The 25,196-nt window shown below is 32.1% G+C and overlaps 1 protein-coding gene and 1 long non-coding RNA gene across 2 annotated transcripts in view; both read right to left on the reverse strand.

The window, feature by feature from the left end:
- Nucleotides 1-17,688, reverse strand: part of LOC149479321 (lachesin-like) — a 64,073-nt gene extending 46,385 nt beyond the window's left edge. The window contains exon 1 of the mRNA XM_089707964.1: nucleotides 17,467-17,688. The gene's annotated coding sequence lies outside the window, so the exon portion shown is untranslated. The remainder of the gene's footprint in view (nucleotides 1-17,466) is intronic.
- Nucleotides 1-25,196, reverse strand: part of LOC149479319 (uncharacterized) — a 267,645-nt gene that overhangs the window by 160,172 nt on the left and 82,277 nt on the right. The gene's annotated exons all lie outside the window — the stretch shown is intronic.

Below are 25,196 nucleotides of genomic sequence, written 5' to 3' on the forward strand. Positions count from 1 at the left end.
TGCACTCGCTTGCCGTGTTCTAATTTTAAACTGTTTTTTTTAGCTAGGCAAAGCTTGACAGATCAGATGAGTTTTATAATCTGTATCCGAAAAAAAAATGTTGAGTAATTCGATTCTTTCGTTTTGGCGCCATTTGTATTCAGATGGGTTTTCAGTAACGATACACTATAATGTAATGTCACAGAGTAAAGTGATACAGAGATATCTTTATTATTATGTTACACCTGATATTGGCTTATTTCTTTGGAATATTGCGTTTTGTACGGTTTATACAAAATGAAATTGATATTTTTATGCTTACTTCAGGTTAATAAACTCTGTTTTGTTTTTTTCACGAAGTGTGTTTTTATATGAAGCGTTTAGTGGAAAAACTGTTTTTCTTTTTGTATTTTATTTATAGTAAATAATATAGGTACCTACTAAGATATATATGCAGTGTATTTAATTACCGGTGAAACCTGCTAGCTTTGCCAACGGTTGCAGACTTTGCCATAGCCAACTTCTGAGGGAAAAAGTGTTGTCACATCTTAATATCAGTTTTTTGTCATGTATGCATGCCTTTGTAGTAAAATTTATGAGTTAAATGGCAACACCGAATGAGATGTGGCAACCCAGCTTGTTTTTGAGATGTCATTTTCGGCGGTTACTTTTTTCGAATGTTGGCGGTATGAAACTTAGTGCTCCGGAACTTTTACAAAAACAAACGGGAAAAGCATTGCCTACGTAAGTATTTTTTTGATATTATGTTAACATAATGTTCTTTAGCTAAATAAAAGCTGATTTACTGTGCTACAAGCTACCTTTACTTCGCAATTGGTATTGGTAAATTCAACAACCCCAATCACAACGTCTGTGATGGTGACTTTGCCATGTTTTGTTGGAGGTTAGGGCTGCCACAAAATTTCTGATGAATATTTTATCAAGTTTAAAATAACAACAATTTTTATATTCAATCAAGATCATATAAATAAAAATTTGTCATTGTTTAAATCTTTTAGGAATGTCGTGTAATGTGTGATATTAAAAAAAAAGTTAGTTAGTTTAATGAATACTATTTTTTTTTGTTTTATTATGTAAAACAATTCAAAGTTAAGAAACTAACTAGAAGTAATTGATTATGTTTTTTTTTACTTTTACTAAATTGTTCCTACTACGAAAACATTTTTATTTGACAACCCTAACCCTAACTTCTTCTTATATAGGAAATATTTTGGAAAGGTTGGTGAATTTGCCACCTTCTTAGAGAGTTAAATTACCAGTGCTAAATAATATAAAGTTTTTACTTTATTTTACGGGATATAGGAAGAGTGCAAATATATTACTTTTTAACCTCATAAACTCCAAAAATGTCATTTTTTCTTTCATATGGCAAATTTACCAGAAGTGACAGCTAACTTTGCCATAATTGTTTTTATGCTTAAAATATTATAATTTACAAAAATGAAATAGATATTTAGTAATAATGTAAATTTTCATGAAATTTACTACGTCTAGGTGCAGGTTACTCATTACGTTTTCATACAATTATATTTTTTTAAAGCGAATCAAACTTTTTGACACATGAAAAAGTGGCAAAGTAAGCAGGTTTCACGGTACCTACATATTTTAATTATTATGAATTAACAATTAAACACATTTATATGCTTACCTAATGAAATTATACCTATTCTTAAAATACATAATATGAAACATATTCTCTAGAATTTATACAAAATGGCTGACCAGACTGAAGTTATTGAATTAGAAATTTGGCCCGTTAAATATGTTAATCTCGTTCAATATTCGGAGCTTAGTAAAATCTAGGTTATTATTAGTAATCGTTTAATTTATATTACTTCAAAACTTTAATAGGGGTAAGAATTTGGGCCCATATTAAGTACAATATGTCACAGTTGCTTATTTGAAAGTAATTATTTTAAATCCCCAATGCAAGCGAGGTACCTACTTAATATGTTTAACATATTATTGTACTGTACAGTGCACATACAATATTATGTACACAATTATTTATATATGTTAAAAACAAAACATATTATATTAAAAACTATACATAGTATATACACGAACCACACACAGACACACGTCATGTTAGTACAAAATCTATTGAAATATTTGCTTTTATAGATTCGTTCGCGGGTGAAACCGCGATGCATAGCTAGTACAGATATAGTTATTTTTTTACAAAAAACTAAACCGCTTCAAATTTTCAGAACTAAACTAAAATGGGAAAAAAACAAAAAAATAACAGTCTAATGGTCCGGGAGCCAGCAGCAGATTTTATGACCAAGTTCCTCTCAAGCGGTAATTAGTAAAATGCATCAAAGTATAGTATTATGAAGCCTCGTGAACGTCAGCTGGAGCTCGGTTGGGGGGAAGAGCGGTTGTAGCCTCCCGTATCAGCTGACGGTTTTTCCACCAAGATACAGCCAGCTGACATATATATTTATCCACAGTTACATATAAGCTATCATCAGGTAAATTTTTGTTTGAGAGGAAATAACGGAAAATAAATTTTTCTTTAAATTTAACTTTCATGTTCGAGACACCAGCTGACGTATAATACACCATGTTGTAACCAGCTGACTATTTTTTTTCGTTGAGATATTGGGTTAGCTACAATTTGACAAATTTTTAGCTGAGAGGAAATGAATGAATGAATGTATTTTTTTCCTATGTGCGTGGGAGGCTACAACCGCTCACCCCCCCAACCGAGCGCCAGCTGACGTTCACGAGGCTTTATAATACTATACTCTCATGCGTCTGACGAATTATCTCTTGAGAGGAAATAGTTAACCAAATTTGCACCTGGCTCCCTAACCATAATTGAGAAGCCTTTTTTGAAGTGATGAAGGAATACGCTCTTACTTCTAATTTTCTAAATAATCTTCTATACAAAAATAAGTTATGCAAAATCAACCTTAATGCATAATAAAAATAAAGCTGAAGCAGCTGTGATCGATCAAGAGTAATGAGGACACGATAAATAGGTTTTTCCTTATAATGGATCACTTGATTAAAACTCGGTAAGAATTTTTCACCTTTAAAGGTAACATAGATTAAACATGATGTGGAAGATATATTATAAATATAATGGAATAAGATTATTTATAAATAATTTGGAAAATCCAAAAGTGCACGCCTCATAATTTTTTTTTAATAAATATTTATTAATTATTATTTTTGTTTATTTAATAACAATTAAACCACATCGAATCAGACCCTGAAAAATGAAAGGGTTCTATTCCTGAGCATACTTAAGCGTAAGAGAAAAAAAAAGACTTGATTAGTAAAGTATTTCGGTCGCTATCGTGTTAACAAGAAAAAGGATCCGCACATACAGACACACGGACGTCCAAGACAGAACTTTTTTAAACTGTTTTTTAACTAGTTTAAATAACAAAAATGACATCAAAAATATCATGAACGTTAAAAATAGTGTTTTTTCTTAATATGTGTGTGTATGTATTATCTTACAAGTGCAATGTATGATACATAAAGACATTTTAAGTTTGAAAAATCAGATGTTTTGCGCGAAGTGACAGTAGTACCCACCTCAACGCTTCGCTTATGAGGCGTGCAATATTAAATAATTTGGAAAATCCAAAAGTGCACGCCTCATAATTTTTTTTTAATAAATATTTATTAATTATTATTTTTGTTTATTTAATAACAATTAAACCACATCGAATCAGACCCTGAAAAATGAAAGGGTTCTATTCCTGAGCATACTCAAGCGTAAGAGAAAAAAAAAGACTCGATTAGTAAAGTATTTCGGTCGCTATCGTGTTAACAAGAAAAAGGATCCGCACATACAGACACACGGACGTCCAAGACAGAACTTTTTTAAACTGTTTTTTAACTAGTTTAAATAACAAAAATGACATCAAAAATATCATGAACGTTAAAAATAGTGTTTTTTCTTAATATGTGTGTGTATGTATTATCTTACAAGTGCAATGTATGATACATAAAGACATTTTAAGTTTGAAAAATCAGATGTTTTGCGCGAAGTGACAGTAGTACCCACCTCAACGCTTCGCTTATGAGGCGTGCAAAATGCTACAAGCTAACTAAGCTAAGCTAACTAGCGGTGCCCCGCAGTTTTACCCGCATTGCTCGGCGCTTGTTGATCTTAGCGTGATGATATATAGACTATAGCATTTCTCGATAAATGGGCTATCTAACACCGAATTAATTTTTCAAATCGGACCAGTTGTTCCTGAGATAAGCTCGTTCAAACAAACGAACAAACTCTTCAGCTTCATGATATTAAAAGTATAGATTGATTAGTATTACAGCATACCAATGCCTATGTCTCTTCCCCTAACTTCAACGAATTTCTATAGGTAACGATTTATGAGAATGAATTTTTATTTAAACATTTATACGTAGAAACATAACAAACATCCTATTCCAAGTAGGTACATATTTTTTTTATATTAGAATGTAAAGCATTTATGTATTTCGTCCAAAGGCAATTCCGCTATTTCAAGCTATAACTATTGGACAAAATAAAGCGGTACACAAAACTTCAGCCCATATAAAACATTGTGACCACGTTCCGTGAATTTTGTCCGCGATTCATACATAATATCGTCCGAACTGATGCATTGTTGATATTTCGCGCTGGATGGAACTATCACCTTCGAAACTTATAGCTCCGGTTCTTTCAATAGAAATGCTTTGAAATACTGTATGTACCTAGTTAACATTTTGTTATCATAATATTGGAAATTTTTATTCTTCTGGTTAAGTAGGTAAGACCCTATACATATAAGTATTCTTTTTTTTTTTGGGGCTAAACTTGCATGTAAACTTAATCATATTTGTTATCATTTATCCATAAAATGTTATGTTATGTTATGTTCTACGTCTTGCCTTTTATTTTACAAAATAAGCCGAAATAAAACTGACTTAATAATATCGAAAAATGTGTCTAGAAATTACAAATTTTTTCCAATCAAATAACACACTGCACCTTCAAAGCAAATATATTTACGAGTACAGTCCGCAAACAAAACAAATACATTTCAAACTTCATACTCTATTCAAACACGAGTCGGAAATATACGGAAACTTAAAGTAGTTTATTCAGAATTGAAGTCAACGTGAAAGATGCTTAAAGATAAAATCCTTTCACGCGTCGATGCATTTTTAGAAAAGCGTCGACTTGACAGTTCCAAGATACATGCACATTTTCATTTATAATATGTATTTTTAATCGAATTTTGTATGGGGAATGAACTGGGGCCGTATCTATACTAATATTATAAAGCTGAATATGTAGTTTGTTTGTTTGAAGCACTAAGCTCAGAAACTACTGGTCCGATTTGAAAAATTCTTTCGGTGTTAGATAGCCCATTTATCGAGAAAGGCTATAGGCTATAATATATCATCACGCTAAGACCAACAGGAACGTAGCAATGCGGGTGAAACCGCGCGGCGCACAGCTAGTTTTTAAATAAAGCCTTATTTATTTAATAAATTTTCTCTTAATTCCAGACAGTTGAGTGGCAAATTCGTATTATAATCGCAATAACCAGCCATGGTTAATTATAGTATTTTATGAATTTGTCAGTTCAATTCACGGCGTTAACTGACTGGGAATAAGAGGTAAGACCCAAGTTCTGTTTCTAGTAATATTTCGAACTTTAATGTATGTTGCCTCGTCTACCATAAAAAGACAGTATAATTATAACATGCTTATTAGTTCCAATGCAACTGCAGAGATATGTATCATACACCACCACAGGAGGTTATACAAATTATTTTTTATAAAAATAGTTATGCGAAATGACTATTATAATAACAAGAGGAGGTAGGGTTGTTTTTACTATAGTAAAAGAAATCATTAAAATTATTATACATTTTTATTGTCCTTTAAAAGTAATTTAAGTAAGATTATGACATCAAAATATTCCATTTCTAACTCAAAGTCAAACATTTCTTTAATAAAGCTTCTATTAAAAGTTTCTTTTGGAATTAAGATAATAAGCTTTTAGAAGAGCACTTGAGTTGTCATATTTTTGGGAGAAAATCGTTTATTTAGTCCTGCAAAATAAATGAAAACATTCCAAATTTCACTTTGATGCATAAACTGAAGTTTTTATACCTTCTTTTATCTTATTACTAGTGGTCCGCCCGGCTTCGCCCGTGGTACATATTTCGCAATAAAAGGTAGCCTATGTCCTTTCTCGGGTATCAAATATCTCCATACCAAATTTCATGCAAATTGGTTCAGTAGTTTAGGCGTGATTGAGTAACAGACAGACAGACAGAGTTACTTTCGCATTTATAATATTAGTATGGATTAAATTTAGGGTTGAGTTTTCAATTTTTTTTTTTTTGGTTAATAATTATTCGTCGAATAACGTACTAAACTACCATTTCAAAAATGTATTAATTGGCCGTACTTGACAGTTTACGGGTGACATTTTAATATTACCGTGTAATACTTTATTGGGCGGATAATTTTTAACTATGGATTGAAAAATCGTCCCTTAAACACATACGTCTTGTTCCAAGCGTTTAAAATATCTTTAAATACATTTAAAACTTATCCCTTACTTTGTATCTGTTTTATTTTTTCTACAAATCTTGATAAAAATAGTACTTTATTTTGTACTATATTTTAACCTTATTATATTTTCCATTAACCAGCCAGATGGAAAAGTAATCTAACAAAACATTTATAAACACAAACGCAATAAGCACCAAACTTTTTATATTTATTCCCAGAACGTCTAGATAAAACCCCAAATCACAGAACCGGATTGTAATAGTAATGAAAAGGAAATGAAGTTCCGACGTCCCCAGACGATACAGCGTTCAGTGAAATAGTTTTCAAAAGCGCTTTATGACTCAACTTATCCCAACAGAGCAATTTAGCGTCATTCTTTTGACCTGTGACGTCACGTATGCAGTGTCTTGTTTCGTTTGTTTCTTAACAACTGCCTTTGAATTTGCATTTGAACGTACGTACTTGAGTGTTTGAAGTAGGGTAAATGTAAGTTGATATAGCTTTTGATTCTAAATGCTTTTAATTCTGTTGCTAAATGCGCTGCAATTTTATCTTGTTAAGTCTTTGGGACAGGTTTAAATGGAGTTTTTGAAGGTAATTCGTATTACAGTACAATTAGCATGACAGTAATTGATAAAATAGTTTAGTATGTAAAACTGTATAAATGTAAATATTTAACAGTTTTGATTATATGCAACGTTTGAGAATTTTGTTGGACATAATTTTCCAGTAAAATATAGAAATACAAAAAGTAATTACCGTAGTTAAATCCTTTTATCCCGGTATAATATTAACTGATAATGTACGCACACATACACATCTAAGGACCTATGTATTAAGAACATGATCCAACATACATAAGACACTAAATACTTAAAATACACATTAAATTATTTTCGATCAATAATTTCACACATTTTACGCAATTACACACGCATTACCATCTACCAAATACAATCGACACTGTTTATACCCGCAAATAATGTTCATAGTAATGGTCCTATAAAATAGGTAAAACGGCGCAACTGTTGAAGATAACGCCAACTTTTAATGGATAGCACGTTGCCGGCTTTGCTTTTATCAGGCATTTGAATTGCAGGACAGCAGTGACGGCAATTTATAAAGAAATGTTTTATGGCAGGGAAATGAGGTACATTTTAGCTGTACATTGTTATTCTTTGCAATGCTGTTGTGTGAGTTTTATCTGTATAAATAAGAAGCCGCTATCCTTAAGTTGACTCCCTCTTTTAAATCAACAACCTGAAAACCGACCGTTTGACCGCCTCCTTGGTACAGTGGTTGACGCGTGAGCGTAGCACCGAGGGGTCCTGGGTTCGATCCCCGGTGGAGACGAAAAAAAAAGTCTCGGTCTGGCAGGAGACAGAAGGCTGATCACCTACTTGTCCCTAAAGAAAATCGATCAGTGAAACAGATGTATCATGCATCTGCCCCTTACCCCACTAGGGGACATATGACTTCACTTTTACACTGATTTTAACCTGAAAGCAATATCAGACTCTACATGGGTAGGAGACAAGAGTGCTTTCCTATTTTGCTATGTTATTATGATGATGACGATGAATTCATCTGCTCTTAGCAAATGCAGATAACTCCAACAATTAAAAAAAAAGACGTGTGGCACTCGGGGAATGCCGCGGTAAAGTATTGCATGCTATGCCTTCAAGCCACACCTCCGCGCCCGTCGGAGTGGGGAGTGTGAGGTTTTTTGTTACGCAATTTCTAGATTCGGTCCCCGCGCTCAATATTCGTAAACGTACGTACGCACCTGTATCACGAATTTTTTTTTTTAAGGTAGATCACACAATTTTGTTCTCAGATAAAAAAGCTTTTAAATTACAACAATACAAATATTCTATACAGTTGTATTTTGATCAAAGCATTTGTATAACTCTATTTATCTCAAAGTCAATTTGCATAGTCAAATTGTAACACGTATTTCTTTTTTAAATTTCAATTCAATTTAGTTAATCATATATCTCAGTACACCTACGAGTGAAAAGCACTCAGAATTCGTTAAATAATATAAAATACTCTGCCTTATAACATTATGTCTTAAAATTATTTGTGTAAAATGTGTGATAGTTGGATTTGGTCGTTGTAGTACCAGAAAATATCAGTGCAAGTGCGAGTCGGTCTTGCGCACCTAGGGTTCCGAATAAATATATTTTTTATTATAAGTTGTAACATTAAATTTAAGCTTTTACCAATTTTTCCTTTATCTATAATAAAAGACGTTATTTTGTAACAAATTTCAAGATACTGCGTTCACGGGTACCCTGTAGATGTTCACGGTGTAGGTTTTGATTCTCTTGCGAATGTCAAAAATGTTCAGCATAAACGGCTCTTATATCTTGGTTGCATTGACTTAATAATTAGGCTGCGCTTTCATGACAAAAATGGTCTTAACAGTCAGACAGAAGGACAATGAAGTGAAGATAAGGGTTTTTCTTTTGATTCGGAACCCTAAAAATAGAAAGATGTGACTTACATGTATCCTCAAAGAGCTTTTTGAAAGAAATACCTTTAAAATTATGTGTTACGACACGGGATAGAAAGTTAAAGGAATTGTTGGCTGCTTTGTAGAGCGATATCCTTTGCGAATAATATCGATTTTCATTCCATATTCCGCTATATTATGTATAGTGGATTTCCGCCCGCGACTTCACCCGCGTTCTCAAAGAAAAACCCATAGTATAGTTCCCGTTCCTGCGGGATTTTCGTGAAAAAATGTCTTATTGTGGGTCTCCAGCTACCTACATACCAAATTTCATTATAATTTGTTAAGTAGTATTTGCATGAAAGAGTAACAAACATCTATCCACCCTCACAAACGTTTGCATTTTTAATATTAGTAGGATGTTTGTGGTACAGCGGGAACATAATATATAATACTAGCGGCCCGCCCCGGCTTCGCCCGTGGTACATATGAAAAATAGATGTTGGCCGATTCTCAGACTTACCCGATATGCACAGAAAATTTCATGAGAATCGGTCCACCCGTTTCGGAGGAGTATGCAGACTAACATTGTGACACGAGAATTTTATATATAAGATAAGATTACCGTAATAGCTGTAAATTGTTATACAATATCCAGCCAAATTAACGCCTCAACGAGCAATTTTCTAAAGTCAATTAAAACATAGGTTTAACGAGGACTCAATACAAATTCAACACCAAAATCACAAGCAAATTATTAGACGATTAATCAAAGACGAGGTAATCTTATAAAAGCGTCTTTGACAAGGGTATTAAACTAACCATTGATTTGGGAAAATGTTACCCGGTGACTTGCAAAATAATGCTTTCAACTAATTATTTCTGTAACATGAAACAGGGCTTTGGAAGTTTAACAATGACACAAATTAATTATAATGTTGTTATTGTTTGCTACTGTTTGTCGTGGGTAGATTTTTGTAACTTTATGCTGTAATAGACGTTGTTTTTGTGCTTTGAATACGTTGGTAATTATCACAAAATGATAGAAAAATACGCCCATAAAAAGATGATGCGACAAAGCAGAATTCGATTTAAAAGATTCGACTGACTAATGACCTTACCTGAAGAGTGTATGTTTGTTTGCTTCGTCGTCGTCCGAGTTATCGAGGAATGCTATAGGCTATCCTACTAATATTATAAATGCAAAAGTTTGTGAGGATGGATGTATGTGTATGTGTATACGTGTTTGTTAGGTACTCTTTCACGCAAATACTACTGAACTAATTACAATGAAATAAGCACACATATAGAGATTGAACACATTTCAATTATATTTTTAACTCTCTTTGTGTAAATAGAAAAATACTGGAAACTGAAAATTATTAAAAATTATTATTAATTATTTATTTTGGTGATTTTACTATCATAGAACAGCTTTTTAATAAATGGCCCCGAGATATTATAATCAAAACGATGGTAAATACCTGCGGATTATAATGTTTTCAGAATTCAATTATCCACTATTCAATTCTTCGCAAATTACATCCACAAAATAAATCATTTAAATACCACCATATATTTTTTAACCTCCCTTGATTTAACCTCACATGAACTTACTAACAAATTCCAAATTCGCGTATGATTTCAGCAGAACATTTCAAATAATAACACAAGTACTGGGAATCAAATAATATTTTTCCACAGTTTTCAAAAGATGCAAATCACCTGAAGACAAATAAAACTTGCCTCGAGGCTATCGATCCAGCTCACCTACATTGCAAAACTTAACGATAAATACGAACTTTGCCCGCCTCTGTTTTATTGTTAGACTATCTGTGCCCCGCAGTTTTACCCGCATTGCTCCGCTCCTTTTTGTCTTAACGTGATGATATATAGCCTATATGTTGACCCGACCTATAAGTAATATTGATGCAAAATTTGAAGTAAATCCATGAAGTAATTTTTGAGTTTAGCCCGGACATACATACCGCCAAACAGATAAATAGAAATAAAACCTAAAAACTGTATTAAGCTTCGATATCGACTGTAGATCACGCCCAAAGTATTATTTTTACTTACTTTATATAATTTATGCTATAAGTATATGTAATAAAAGTTTATCTTTTCCAACGCAATAATTTTTGCTCATCCACCTCTTTCAAATGTGTTTCTCTATTCAAATTAATGGTAGTCTGGAAGAGATCGCTGCCTGGCGATAAGGCCATTATTTGTACATACCTGCATCTTTTTGTCTTTTTCTGTGTTTTATGTAAATCTTGTGTACGTGCAATATAGTACTATCTATCTATTTTAACTGTGGCCTTTACAAAATGGTTGTACCAAAATTTAGTATGCGTTGCAATAAACAGTCTAGTTCCCGTGGAAGCCCAAATTGTTGATTCACGAACATATCCACTTACTTTGACATTCCAAATTCACATGCGTCAGCAATGTACGTATGCATTATTTCATGTATCATTAGTTCAGTTTAGTTTTAGTGACTATTGGAAATATGCTACAATAATAATACGTAGATTTTTTATGTAATAATTTTGTTGTTGACTGTATAAGTGAAAAAGCTGCTTAAAACTTTTATCATATATTTGCGTTGTTGATATTGTGATTGTAATAATAAAATGGTTACTAAAATTTTAATGAAATTATGTTGCTGACTGTTACTTTATGAAGTGAAAAGGCTGTGTTAATCTTTTATCATATTGCGTACCTGCGTTATGGTTTGGTTTTAATCTTATGCCAAGCTAACTTTGTAATATAATTTTTATGTAAGTTTATAAAAAAAAACAAATTCACGATACGACAAAGGACAAGTTTTAAAATTAAAATTTCCCTAAAGCCAAGTCTTTAAGGTTGATTGTGATGGTATGATTATATTATACAATATACGCACAAAATACAATTTACATATTTTTACATTTATATACATATTTTATATGATAATATATTAATAGGGTTTTCGTAATAATATACGGTTCGTAATAAACAATCAAATACAAATGTCTCTAGACATACAAAGTAAACGTAATAATATTATGATATCAAAATGTTTCAAAGCAATTCATATGCAGAATATCATTATAACATTTTTAATGTATTCGTTACAATAATATTTTTGTTTAGGTTCTGCAAAGTTATCATTAAATGTGAGATTATATTATTACTAGATTTCCGCCCGCGGCTTCGCCCGCGTTTTCAAAGGAAAACTCGCATAGTTCCCGTTCCCGTGGGATTTCCGGGATAAAACCTATCCTATGTGTTAATCCAAGTTACCATCTATATGTGTGCTAAATTTCATTGTAATCGGTTCAGTAGTTTTTATGTGAAAGAGTAACAAACATCCATACATCCATACATCCATACATCCATACATCCTTACAAACTTTCGCCTTTATAATAGTATATATTAAGAATTAAGATTGTTTACGTTGTTAGCTTTATACCTTAGGTACTAGCTTTCCGCCCGCGGCTCCGCCCACGTTGACTAAAACCTAATAAATTATATACTACTAGCGGTCCACCCCGGCTTCGCCCGTGATACATATTTCGCAATAAAAGTTAGCCTATGTTCTTTCTCAGGGTCTAAAGATTATCTGTGCCAAATTTCATCAAAATCGGTCCAGTAGTTTATGCGTGAAAACCATACATACATACATACAAACCTTTCCTCTTTATAATATTAGTATAGAAAACCTTCATCTTAAAACACTCTATATTTAAAAAAACGCATAAAAAGTCGTTTCTAAGTTTTAAACATTTAAGCATACAGAGGGACTTAGGGACTGAGAAAGCGACTTTGTTTTATACTATGTATAATGTAGTGATTGTTCAATATTATTTTGTTAATATTATTAGACTTTTAAGCGTTTTAATCAAATAAAACTTTATATTCTGTGACAGTAGTAACTGTACAGTAGTACTTATATATTTGCATCTTTCATTTTGGTTTAATTATAAGGATGAAATAACACTAACTAACAAACTTAATAAATTAGATAAGAGGAAAACCATAAAAACAATATATTAAAACCGTTTTTAATATATTAACCGCTGATTAACCGTATATAATATTATTATATCGCTCACGGTAAAGTTTGAAGTTTCCTTTAATTTCATAACTTGAAAGAAAATGCCAAAAATGTGAAAAACAACTACTTAAACATTTCCCAGCATTTTCCGATCTTAAACTTTTCTTCATGAATAGCAGATAATGTAATTGAAATTCTTTGTAAACTTTTGGTAGTAATACTTAATTTATATATTTTTTTAATTTTATTTAGATAATCTGTATCAGACAGGTTTCAAAATGGCACAAAGCACTAAAAGTTGTCTCTGAATAAAAGTTTTCTTTAAGAGAGTAGATAATGTAACCTAAATTCATGAACTTACTAAGAATTTAGGCAAAAATATTACACTAATATAATATTTTTAGTTCCTGTCTCGTCTCCTTTTTTCTGAGCATCACAGATTTTCATACAGACCTATTTCTCTCCCCCCTTGTACCTACTCCCTTGAAGAACAACTTCAATAAATTATTAGTCTTCTATTTTAACATTCTTCTTATGATTTCTTATTCTATTCTTATAATTTCTAATGAAACCGTATTGTTTAATCATTGATTACCTACTAAATATTTAAAATGTTCCTTTTTAAATCATAATTTCTTTTGATTTCGATATTCAGTAACGTCGAGTGTTTAAAACGCCCATAACAATTTTTCAATGCCAATACAATTTTTCATTGTAACAGCATAAAGTTCAGCAACTTATATTTTCTATACAGCCGCCTTGGAACATCTGATCAGCCTTTTATCAGGCCATTAGCATCAAAGGAGCCGTGATCGCAATACTAATGCGTTCTTACATTTATTGATCTCTCAATGCCTCTTATGAAACCTCATTGTTGGATAATTTTTCTTTGTCAGCATTATTGGTTGAGTGTGTGTTCATTTTGAGTGACGCAGCTGAACACACTTTTATAGAGTTAACGAATTTCATTTTTATAAGGGGGTCAAAATACTAGTCTAAGATCCCACTGCATGATTACTTCATTCATAGTTTTTTTGATGAAACCAAAATTTTATGTATATTTATAATTAGGAGAATATATATCGACTAGATTGCCATTCAAAATTTGGCCGCAATTCTCCATTCGAAATTTGGCTACGGATTTGTTCATCAAATATGGACATCAATAAATATTTGACTTTTAATTACTGATATTTATTTTTTTATATTTGTAGGAAACGTAATACATTAGGTAGGTACTTACATATTATGTAGAATTATTGGTTTATACTTATTTCATGAAACTAGAATTGTTTCGGAAATTGCTTATTTTAGAGGTGGAATTAATGTATGTAAGTTATGTTATTTCTATTTAATAAAATTCGTTTATTTTGCAATATAATTATTAATTATTTCGCATCATAATAACACAGTTATTAAATAAACACATAAAAGCTTAATTTAGCCAAATTAAATAGACCTAATCTTCTCAATCTGTACGGAATTGTAAAAATAATTATCTGCTATATAAGCCATAAAATTAATTTTTACGCGGGCATAAAACCGTAATCTTATTTGTAGAAGTTAATTAAAATTTTGTTTAGACTTAAAACGCCTACAATATATTAAGAAAAGGTTGAATTTACGCTGATTTATCTAAAGATCTTTATGGTGTGGTTAAGCTAAACTAACCTACCCTACACTAGTTACGTTACCTTAGTTTGTTGTTACTCATAAAGCAGATTAACTAGAAACTATCTATCTTCCGGCTTGTAGCTTTTTGCTAAATTGTTAATTAACATTAATTTTCCAAACATTAAGCATTAAGCCTACCTATTAACTAACATATTTCTTGCTAGACATCCTACAACGATCTCTTTCAATATTGATGTGTATATATTAAAAATGAATCATTAAAATCACACCTATGAAGCAATAATAGAAGAAACAGTAATAAAGCTTTTTCTGCAACCTTCTGGAAGCCATATTAATAAAATTTCTGAAATTTAACTGTTACAATGATGAGCAGACCAAGATTACAGACCTGTACATATGGATAATCTTAAAAGGTACCAAATTAGCGATAGACAAAGAAGATTAAACTACCTCTTATACCTCTTGGTCATGCAGGACAGGCTTCGCCTAGTGCGGTAACTAATCAATTTTATAATTATGTATATTAATATCAAATTATTAAATTAATTAATATTGTGAAATACATCATATTGTAATAAATAAATAAATAAATATTTCAGGACAATTTTCACACAAGGCACGATCTGATCCCATACTAAGCTTTCGCTTGTGTTATGGAAACCAGACGGCTGATAAATATACATATATAATTTTTAAATAAATACTTACCTATATAGATCTGACAATATAATTAACACCCAGACACAGAGCAAACATCTATGTTCATCACACAAATATTTGCCCCGGGTGGGAATCGAACCCACAACCTCTGGCTTTGAAGGCAGGGCCACTACCAAACAAGCCAACCGGTCAGTCAAATAATCATGTCTTGTTAAATAAATAATTTTTTTTCTAGGTAGAAATAACACACTAGGTGTATTTTTTAAGCTCTGGCGGTATGTCGCATGCAGTATATATTGACCAGTTGGAAACTGGTAGTTTATCTAGTGTTTGGTGCAATTATTTATTCTGTACTGCTACTGTTTTCTCTATTGAGTGGTAGAACGGTTTTAGTTTTTATTTAGTTGGAGAACAATAGTGTTTTGAGAATCGTGAATTTCGAACCGCGTCGCATTTACGTCAGCGTGGTTTCGATTTTTTATTTTGCTATTCGTCCTTGTATTCGTCGTTCTTACTTAATGACAAATATATATTTTACATAATATTACTGTTATTATAACCCTGACTCGGAAACAGAAGTATCAGGGCAATTCTAATTATCGGTATAAAACATTGATTATCTGATTCAATAATCAATCCATACTAATATTATAAATGCGAAAGTAACTCTGTCTGTCTGTCTGTTACTCAATCACGCCTGAACTACTGAACCAATTTGCATGAAATTTGGTATAGATATATTTTGATACCCGAGAAAGGACATAGGATAGGTTTTATCCCGGAAATCCTACGGGAACGGGTTTTTCTCTGAAAACGTGGGCGAAGCCGCGGGCGGAAAGCTAGTTCAGTATAATTCAAATTAGATCACATGATACATGCAAATTAAATAAAAATTAAATTAATTCAAGTACGAAGATATTACTTAAATATTAATATTTAAGTATTATTCAGTCATACATTAGAAACAAGCTTTTAAAAGCTTTTAACTTCAAATTAAATTTCAACTTGTAATTATTAATGCATGGCTAAATGTAGGTAGTTATAGGTACTAAGGTACAGAAAAACGGAGTATATATATTCTACTATTAAATGTTTAAATATAATGAAATACATTACACAGCTTTAATATGAAGTAGCTATTTCTATAAAACGAAACCGAAATGTTACTAAATAGCCTAGAAGTGGTATACCATAAAATCGCTCCGCTGCGATGTGTAAAAAAATAAACAAACAAATATACTTTACAGACGTTGTTCTGCTCTATTGCCTCTTTTTCGTGTTTTCATCATAAGAACCATCATTTTGCCTCAGCGAAAACGTTAAAAAAATATTTAATTGATCAAGCATTTCTCGTGCTTTACGCTACACACTTGGAGTTTCATTTTTATTATCTAGATGAAGTAGGTATAAGGATATTATCAGAGGTACCTGAAGACCGCAACATTACTATACTAGAACAGTCAATGCTCTCAAGACTAATTGTAATGGATCATTAGTGATTTGTCATTTACCATCCGATAGGACATCGTTAATCTTGGCCTGATAAGGGAATGAGATCTGACCACCATTTGTAATCTGCCTTTGATAAGCTTATGAGGTTTGATCATTTGCTTAGTGCCTTGAGATTAACTTTAAATAAACTATAACTCTAACTGATGATTTCTACATAGAGCTAATTATATTAAGTTAAAAACTGTCCTCACTCTTGAGGTAATTTTTTCAAGACTTAGAGAACCTTCTTTGAGGAACCACCTGTGTCAATACTCATCTGAAAAACGAAGAGAAAGAAGAAATCTGTTAAACGATTTAGGTTACGACAGAAGACATTCGCATTAAATATAATATAGGTAGGTAAATAAGTAGTTATAAATATTTTTCGATATAGAAATATAACTATAATGCTTAAAGCTGTTTTCGGTCTTCGTCACTCTAATATTTATAAGAAATCAATAAGAATCGCTTATTCCAAACCAATGATTTTAAACAATTGTATTCCTACCTATTTAAGTAAATACTAAATGAATCTCGGGCCTAAATAGAAGCCTAGAAAAAATAATAAATACGTGTTGTGAATGTGTTGTCTTTAATAAATAAAACAAACTCTTAACTTATTCATGCATGAATGTATAATAATACGTTTCAATAATTACCTATACTTGCATATTCGTTTTGAAGGTTCCACAAATTAACAAAAAACTCAGCCATCACCAATTTTACCCTAATTACATGTCATTCCAAACACGCAATCACTAAAGTCCCATATTAAATAACAAGAACATTTAATTATTGTAATTGAACTGTTAGCGGATTCACGTAATTTCTATTCAAAGTTTGAAGGACAAAATCGCCCTACCACACGACACGTCCGTTCAGCTTGAAAGCTGAAGCGCAACTGAAATATCGCCCCGTGATTGTAAATTTCACACTGCCGATTTGTATGTGCAGAACGCAATGTTCGTTATACAATGATTGTTTTGTTCGATACATGAATCAAAATGCGTGTAAAGAAGAAGCAATGTAGTTTAATGGAATTAAGGTTAATCGTTAGAAAAGCCTGTACCTACGTAAAAAATCATAAAAAATATAGGTATTTGATGAGCCTAATTTCACTGTATTGCTCAGATAAATAAAAATCGTTTAGAATCTAAATCAATGTAACATTATGGTTTTCGAAAGTAAACGTAATTTGATGATTTTGCGGAAAAAGTTTATTCATAACACACATCTATACTATAATAATATTATAAAGCTGAAGAGTGTTTGTTAGTTTGTTTGTTTGAACGCGCTAATCTCAGGAACTACTGGTATGATTTGAAAATTTTTGTCGGTGTTGGTTATAGGCATATATCATCACGCTAAGCCTTCCTCGATAAATGGGCTATCTAACACTGAAAGAATTTTTCAAATCGGACCAGTAGTTCCTGAGATTAGCGCGTTCAAACAAACAAACTCTTCAGATTTATAATATTGGTACAGATTAAGTAGATATGATAATAATATGTAGTGTTCTAACTTTCTACTTACTGCCATTAAGTATTTAAGTTTGGGCTTTTTTTTAGATGTCACAATTTTATTTTTCTGCTACACTATAATATTGTATTAAAATATAATTATAAAATATAAAAAAAATATCATTTGCATTTTGAGCGTAAAAAGGTCTGTTTATTGATCAATAAGGAAGTGAATATAAATATACTGTAGGTACCTTAATTTTTATAGGACCTGATGTTTGTTAACAGTGATCCAATGTAATATAATCAAGTATTTTAAAAATCAATTTCTGATAAGACCTGTCAAATCCTCAAAGGAAAATCAATGATCAATTTCTATACAACGGAGAGAATCATATAGTTTATGAGGGTGCTAAGGGATTGGACCCTTGTTTAGCATAAATACTACCCGATCCCTTTATTCGGTGACCCTGGGGTCTGTTTTATTGTTCGTGTAAAGAACCTGTTCCTTTATTACCAGTTTATGACTATCAAATAATATGATGGCTATATACAATGCAGTGCTGGCTCAGTGATGAGGCCTTCGAACTACAATTCGATAAGCGTGTAGGATCATCACCACTTCTCGAACGGTTAATGAAAACATCGTTAGGAAACCGATATGTCGAAATATCAAAAAGTTTGATGAGAACTATACACAGTTTATTTATTTTCTGTAGAAACTTCTTTCCGAACGAGTGGTGATTTCTTTCTGTATTTTGACGACTAAATAGTGTTACAAAAAGAAGACTTCTTTAATAGATACTTAAGCCTACGTTTGCATGAATAAACCCTCAAAAGTATTTCAGGTGTACACTGTACACCTTTATGGCTTATAACTTCATAAATTAGAAATAAATATGAACTGTAGCATCATTAAATCAGTGATATCTCATTCTGACGAATAACAACTGCATCGTGCATCCGCGGCCCAGTTGATAGAATTAATTAACATTGTGCGGTTCCCCGTTGGAAATTGAAATAATAAATGAATTTATGCTCTGACAACACTTTTTTTAAGATATGAAATGATTAAAGGAATAAATAATTGTATAATATTATGTTGCTTATTGTGATGCGTTATCAATACATAATTAATACAAACCGCAGATAATTTATTCAATTCTAGAATTTTCCCGGGGATTACTTGTTCCACTTTGGTTTACTAAGGATAAATACAAAATTAAACACACAAAATTGTTATAAAATTAATATATATATAACTGAGCAGAAAAGTGGCTATGTGCCAAGACGTTGAACGTTACATTCAACAACTTGACGAGTTGTCCTTTAGTTATTCAATTAAATGTCATCATTTAATGAAGGCGCTAGTCATTCAATCAAATAGCTGATTCAACAAGATGACTGCAACATATAGAAAATAATTTCAAATAGTTAGTAGTAGCAGTAGTTGTAGTCGTTATTTCCTTTGATGATTATTATGAAAGAAAATTAATTGTTATTACTCTGATGATAGCATTGAATTGGTTTCATGCTATTATAAGCTGCATGTGGATTGAATTATTTTTACAATATCATTGTCGTAGTGAGGTGAAATTTTCTGTTATTTTAACTTTCATTATTTTTTATAACACTTTGATAATTAACAACTATTGAGTATGTTTTTGAGTACCTGTTAAAGGTTTTATCTTTAAACCAAAAAGCAAAACTACACGATGACTCTGTATAATGCACTAACCACCTTCAGATTTTCCGGGTTGTCTGGGAGAGATTGCTTTAAGCATTAAGACCACCCTCTGTACATTTTTAAAATTCCTATTGTTATTCTTACCTAGTTTCATCGTGTGCATGGTCTAAAACAAAGTATTTTTCATTAAATTCAAAAAGGTACGGTAGTTAATTATTCAAAATTACCACCAAAAATAACACTATGCAAAAGTGCTAACAGTTTGTCAGTTAAAAACTTTTAAAATAAATGGTCTGGGTTAATGTGTACTTAGCACTTCTCAACTAGGAAACTTATTTTGGACAGTAGGTATTCGGAACTTAAATGTTTTTGATAAACTCCATTTATGTGGTAGGTACTTTCAACACTTCATAATTTAGATGATTTTTTATAGTTATTTATTGTTGGGTGCTCAAATGTTAATTCTATTTCAATTTAATTTTGCATTATATTTTAGACTAGCTTTCTGCCCGCGGCTTCGCCCGCTTTGTCTAAGACCTAATATATGAATCACTCTATCTATTTAAAAAAACCGCATCATAATCCGTTCAGTAATTTCAAAGATTTAAGCATACATAGGGACAGAAAAAGCGTCTTCATTTTATACTATGTAGTGATAAATAGACAAAAAATGTTTCCTGAACAATTTCTTGAACAATATAATATTTGCCTGATTTTTTAAGATACCAAAAATAACATCTTTTAATAGATACCTACAGCTTCCTTACAGTAAAAATATACATAACATATTACACCAATTTTTGCCATAGGTTATGGAAAAAAGTCGGCTGATCATGAAATCCGTACCTTCGAATGTGGTGTGAAGTATATCACTACATAGTATAAAACAAATTTGCTTTCTCTGTCCTTATGTTAAATTCCGCAACGGATTTTGATGCGGTTTTTTTTAATAGATAGAGTGATTCTCGACGAAGGTTTTAGTATATAATTTTGTAGGTTTTAGACGAAGCGGGCGAAGCTGCGGTCGGAAAGCTAGTACAGAATAATATAGAGATGTTAGATGCTGTTGAAAATTGTTTACAATAAGAAGAATTACCCAAACACATCTCAACACTATTTGGAAACAAATCGATTGAACCCTGTAATCAGAACGGAATTGAATGCTCCGTTCCGAGCAAACAGTAATTATACAGCTATAGTTTACTCTTCAGCTGATTTGAACATCATTTTAATTAATTCTTGTGTATGCGACCAGTTTTTGTAACTTTTTCATACGATAGATATATTTATTAAAGCAAGAAGTTTTAAGGCACCATAAGATAGATATAATTAAAGAGCGATTACAATTATTATTATTATACAGCTATAGTTTACTCTTCAACTGATTTGAACATCATTTTAATTAATTCTTTTATGGATTGAGAGTGTCGTCACTTTTTGCATGTTATAATCACTTATGTTTTAGTTTGTATTATTGCGTTAGAAATATATAAGTTTGTTAATTTATGCTTTTTAATAGGCCAATTGTATGCCACGCTACGAATTCTATACAGCACGAAAAAGGAAAGCTCTAATTATCGCGATTTGCCATCATTGCCTGCGTCTTCCACTCAACCATTTGTATAGTTCTTGAACAACTTAATGTCTTTTTCATGCTTTATTGATACTTGTTTACGGCAGAGCCATGGATCTGATGTTAAGTGATCAGCACCGCCCATACAAGGTCCTTACACACACTAGAAACACCGAGTCGAGAGACCGTTTGCCGTATTTTGTATACTTAGAGGCTTTTTGAAAGACGTACATATTCGTTCGTCTTATAAACAATAAAAAAAGAAAGTAATTATAGGGCATGCCAATGGAAGTGAAAGCTTATTAACTAAAAATTTTAGTTTTTAAATATTGAAATTTCATTGCAAAAGCATGTCGGTGATGCGACCAAAAATACTGAAGTTTTAGAAGTGTCCTTTGAAAAATGCAACAAAGCTGCTTCTAATCCATAAAAACTGCACACAATCTTAACAAGTGTGAACATATATATATATATATATATATATATATATATATATATATATAATACACTCATTCACACAACCTCTGACAGTGCTTGTTAGTGTAAAATATTCAGTACTTAATCCGTTTGGGATTTATGGCATTTGAAATATCTTGTTACAGTTTGAAATGAAAGAGATCTTGTTGGTGATGCGTATGTAACGGAGCAAGTTTAATTTCATTGATTATTTATTTATGTTTTACTGTACAAAAAATAAATAAATCTGTAGATACATATAGTTATATTAATCAACAGAAACAAATTTTGTTTAATTAACAAAGCAACGTTTAATTGAAGTGAAACTTTTATTACATCGTCTCAAACTTTTTGGTCTGTGTAGCGCATGTCGCGTGACGGTCGGCTGCCGAGTAGGTATAAAGCAGTGCATAAAACCACACAACATTTTTTTTAAATACAACAATTTCGTCAAATTCATTTCGTAATGCCTATTTCTATTTTTATTAAATTCTTTTTAAACTTCCAAGTTCATTTTTATTATGTTTATTAAAGTATGCAATTTACACATAAAAATAGCTTTCTCAATTCAATTTACGTTAAGACCTCAACAACATCTATCATATAACAATTGATTTGATTTGCAAATTATAGCATATATTAGCCAATTGAAACCAATACGTAAGTGGGATATCAATGAAGTAGAATTTGCCAAGATATCAATAATCTACTACAATCATAGTAATTGATTAAGAACCATTCATGATTATTTAATTCATGTTAATCTATTTATATTCTGGAAATGGTGTATTAATCTTACAAGTAGGTATAAATATATTTAGTATATTCCGTTAAAATAATGTCTATTTTTAAGTATTGATGTAAGCAAAATGTTTTTCAGTCATGATAGTAAATAAATAAAATCTAAAAGAAATAAATTCACACGATTTATTAAGTGTAATGTAATCTCATAATAAGTTGATAAAAACAAATATTTTCATCACTGTCTTCATCACTACATAGTATGTATAAAACTAATTCGCTTTCTCAGTCCCTATATCCCTATGTATGCTTAAATCTTTAAAACTACGCAACGGATTTTTATGCGGTTTTTTTAATAGATAGAGATTCAAGAGGAATGTTAGTATATAATTTATTAGGTTTTAGACAAAGCGGGCGAAGCTACGGGCGGAAAGCTAGTTAATCATATAACAGGACGATAGAATGAATGACGAATGTAGGCTCACTTTTACGCATCTAAAATCAACACGAATTGATCTTAATATTCTTAGTTAATTAATTAATTTAGTTTTTAAAACAAGCATTTGTATATAAACAAAAAGGTCCAAAACTGAAGTAAAAGCACAGGTAAAAGCTTCTCCTAACTTGCATATAACGTTTCTACGTTTAGAACTCAATATTGTTAAAAGCGTAATGAAGCGGTTCGTACTAAGCTCTCTTTGTTACATGAAACCAGCTCTGTTGTGTGTAATTAGCAAGAAATTAAAGTCTTGGTTAAAAAAACTATTTTGCTTAGAAATGCGGAACTGAACTCAAGAATTTTGAGTTTTTAAGATATTACATAGCTTCTATCGCGGGCCTTGAGCGCGGGGACCGAATCTAGAAATTGTGTAACGAAAAACCTCACGCTCCCCACTCCGACGGGCGCGGAGGTGTGGCTTGAAGGCATAGCATGCAATAGCTTTACCGCGGCAGTCCCCGAGTGCCACACGTCTTTTTTATTCTGTCTTTGGTTTACATTTACATTATTTACAGGTATTTTACATTTAGCCCAGTATATCGACATTGGACGTGATAAATTATGGATATGTTTTTTATTCTCATATTTTAAACATAATATAAATAGGTATCATTTCATTGTATTAGGGACGCGACTAATCTACTCAGACCTAGGAATAAAACTATATAAGGCTCATACATGTATTATGTATCTCTCCAGATCAGAAAAGAGTATTAATCAGTCCTACACAGTTACTTAATTAAGGCGAAGAGCGATTCACTGTACACTATAACCGCTTCTACCTATTTTCCTTTTTTCCAAACCTAGACGATACCGATATTTAACAATTCACGAGCCAAATGCTGATAAGTGCTGCCATAATGTCCGAAGCAAATTACGTTAGAAATTAAAACCGCAAAAACTCTGTGGCCCCTTAAACGAACCGGCCACCTTGTGCTGACACTTTCATTATGCGGGTACACACAGAGCGAGCAGCCTCGCGAAGCAATTGCTGCGCGAAGCAGCTCGGTCATTGTGGACGTGGCTCATCATCAGCAGCCTATTAATCCTACTGCAACGACTAGGCCTCCTATCAGGGTATCTAGATGATTTTTGATTCGACAGTCAACATGCCAGTTTCCTCGCGATGTTTTGCTTCTCCGTCCGAGCAGTGGTAATTTTATTAACACATGCAGATAAATTGAGAAGTTTATTTATTTCCTGTGCGATCGCTAGTCTCCATCTACGAGGTCCTTACCAGTACCACTGAGCCACTAATGACGAACGTGGCTTGGCCGAGGAAAATAGCAGCCCACGTCTACACTGATCGAACTGCTTTTCGGAGCCATTCGCGAGGCTGCTCGCTCTGTGAAGACCCGTCATTTACTTGATTTCATTAAACCATAGCCGTGTGAATCGAATAATCGGCTAGCAACGCTAACGAGACCCTCAGACGGTATTCAAATTGCGTTTTTCATGTTTTAGACCTTTTCAGAGCTGAGAATTTAGGAGTATTTAAGACTGTGCTTAATGAGAGAGTGCAAGTTGGGAACTACATTTAAAACGGTACATTTTAATGTGTAACAAGTTACCGTTAATAATAATTTTAGTAAATTTTACTCGAGATTTTTCTTATTTTTATTATTCAAATTTCAAACATAGGTATTATATTTTGATAGAAATCCATTGTAACATTTTTAGGGTTCCGTAGCCAAAATGGCAAAAACGGAACCCTTATAGTTTCGTCATGTCCGTCTGTCCGTCTGTCCGTCTGTCCGTCTGTCACAGCCGATTTACTCGGAAACTATAAGTACTACAGTGATGAAATTTGATGGGAATATGTGTTGTATAAACCGCTACAAAAATATGACACTAAATAGTAAAAAAAAGAATTGGGGGTGGGGCCCCCCATACATGTAACTGAGGGATGAAATTTTTTTTTTCGATGTACATACCCGTGTGGGGTATCAATGGAAAGGTCTTTTAAAATGATA

Source organism: Colias philodice, chromosome 20, assembly GCF_061535455.1.
Source record: "Colias philodice isolate Cphi_HAF_F1 chromosome 20, ilColPhil1 Martin Lab GWU primary, whole genome shotgun sequence".
Classification (NCBI taxonomy): domain Eukaryota; kingdom Metazoa; phylum Arthropoda; class Insecta; order Lepidoptera; family Pieridae; genus Colias; species Colias philodice.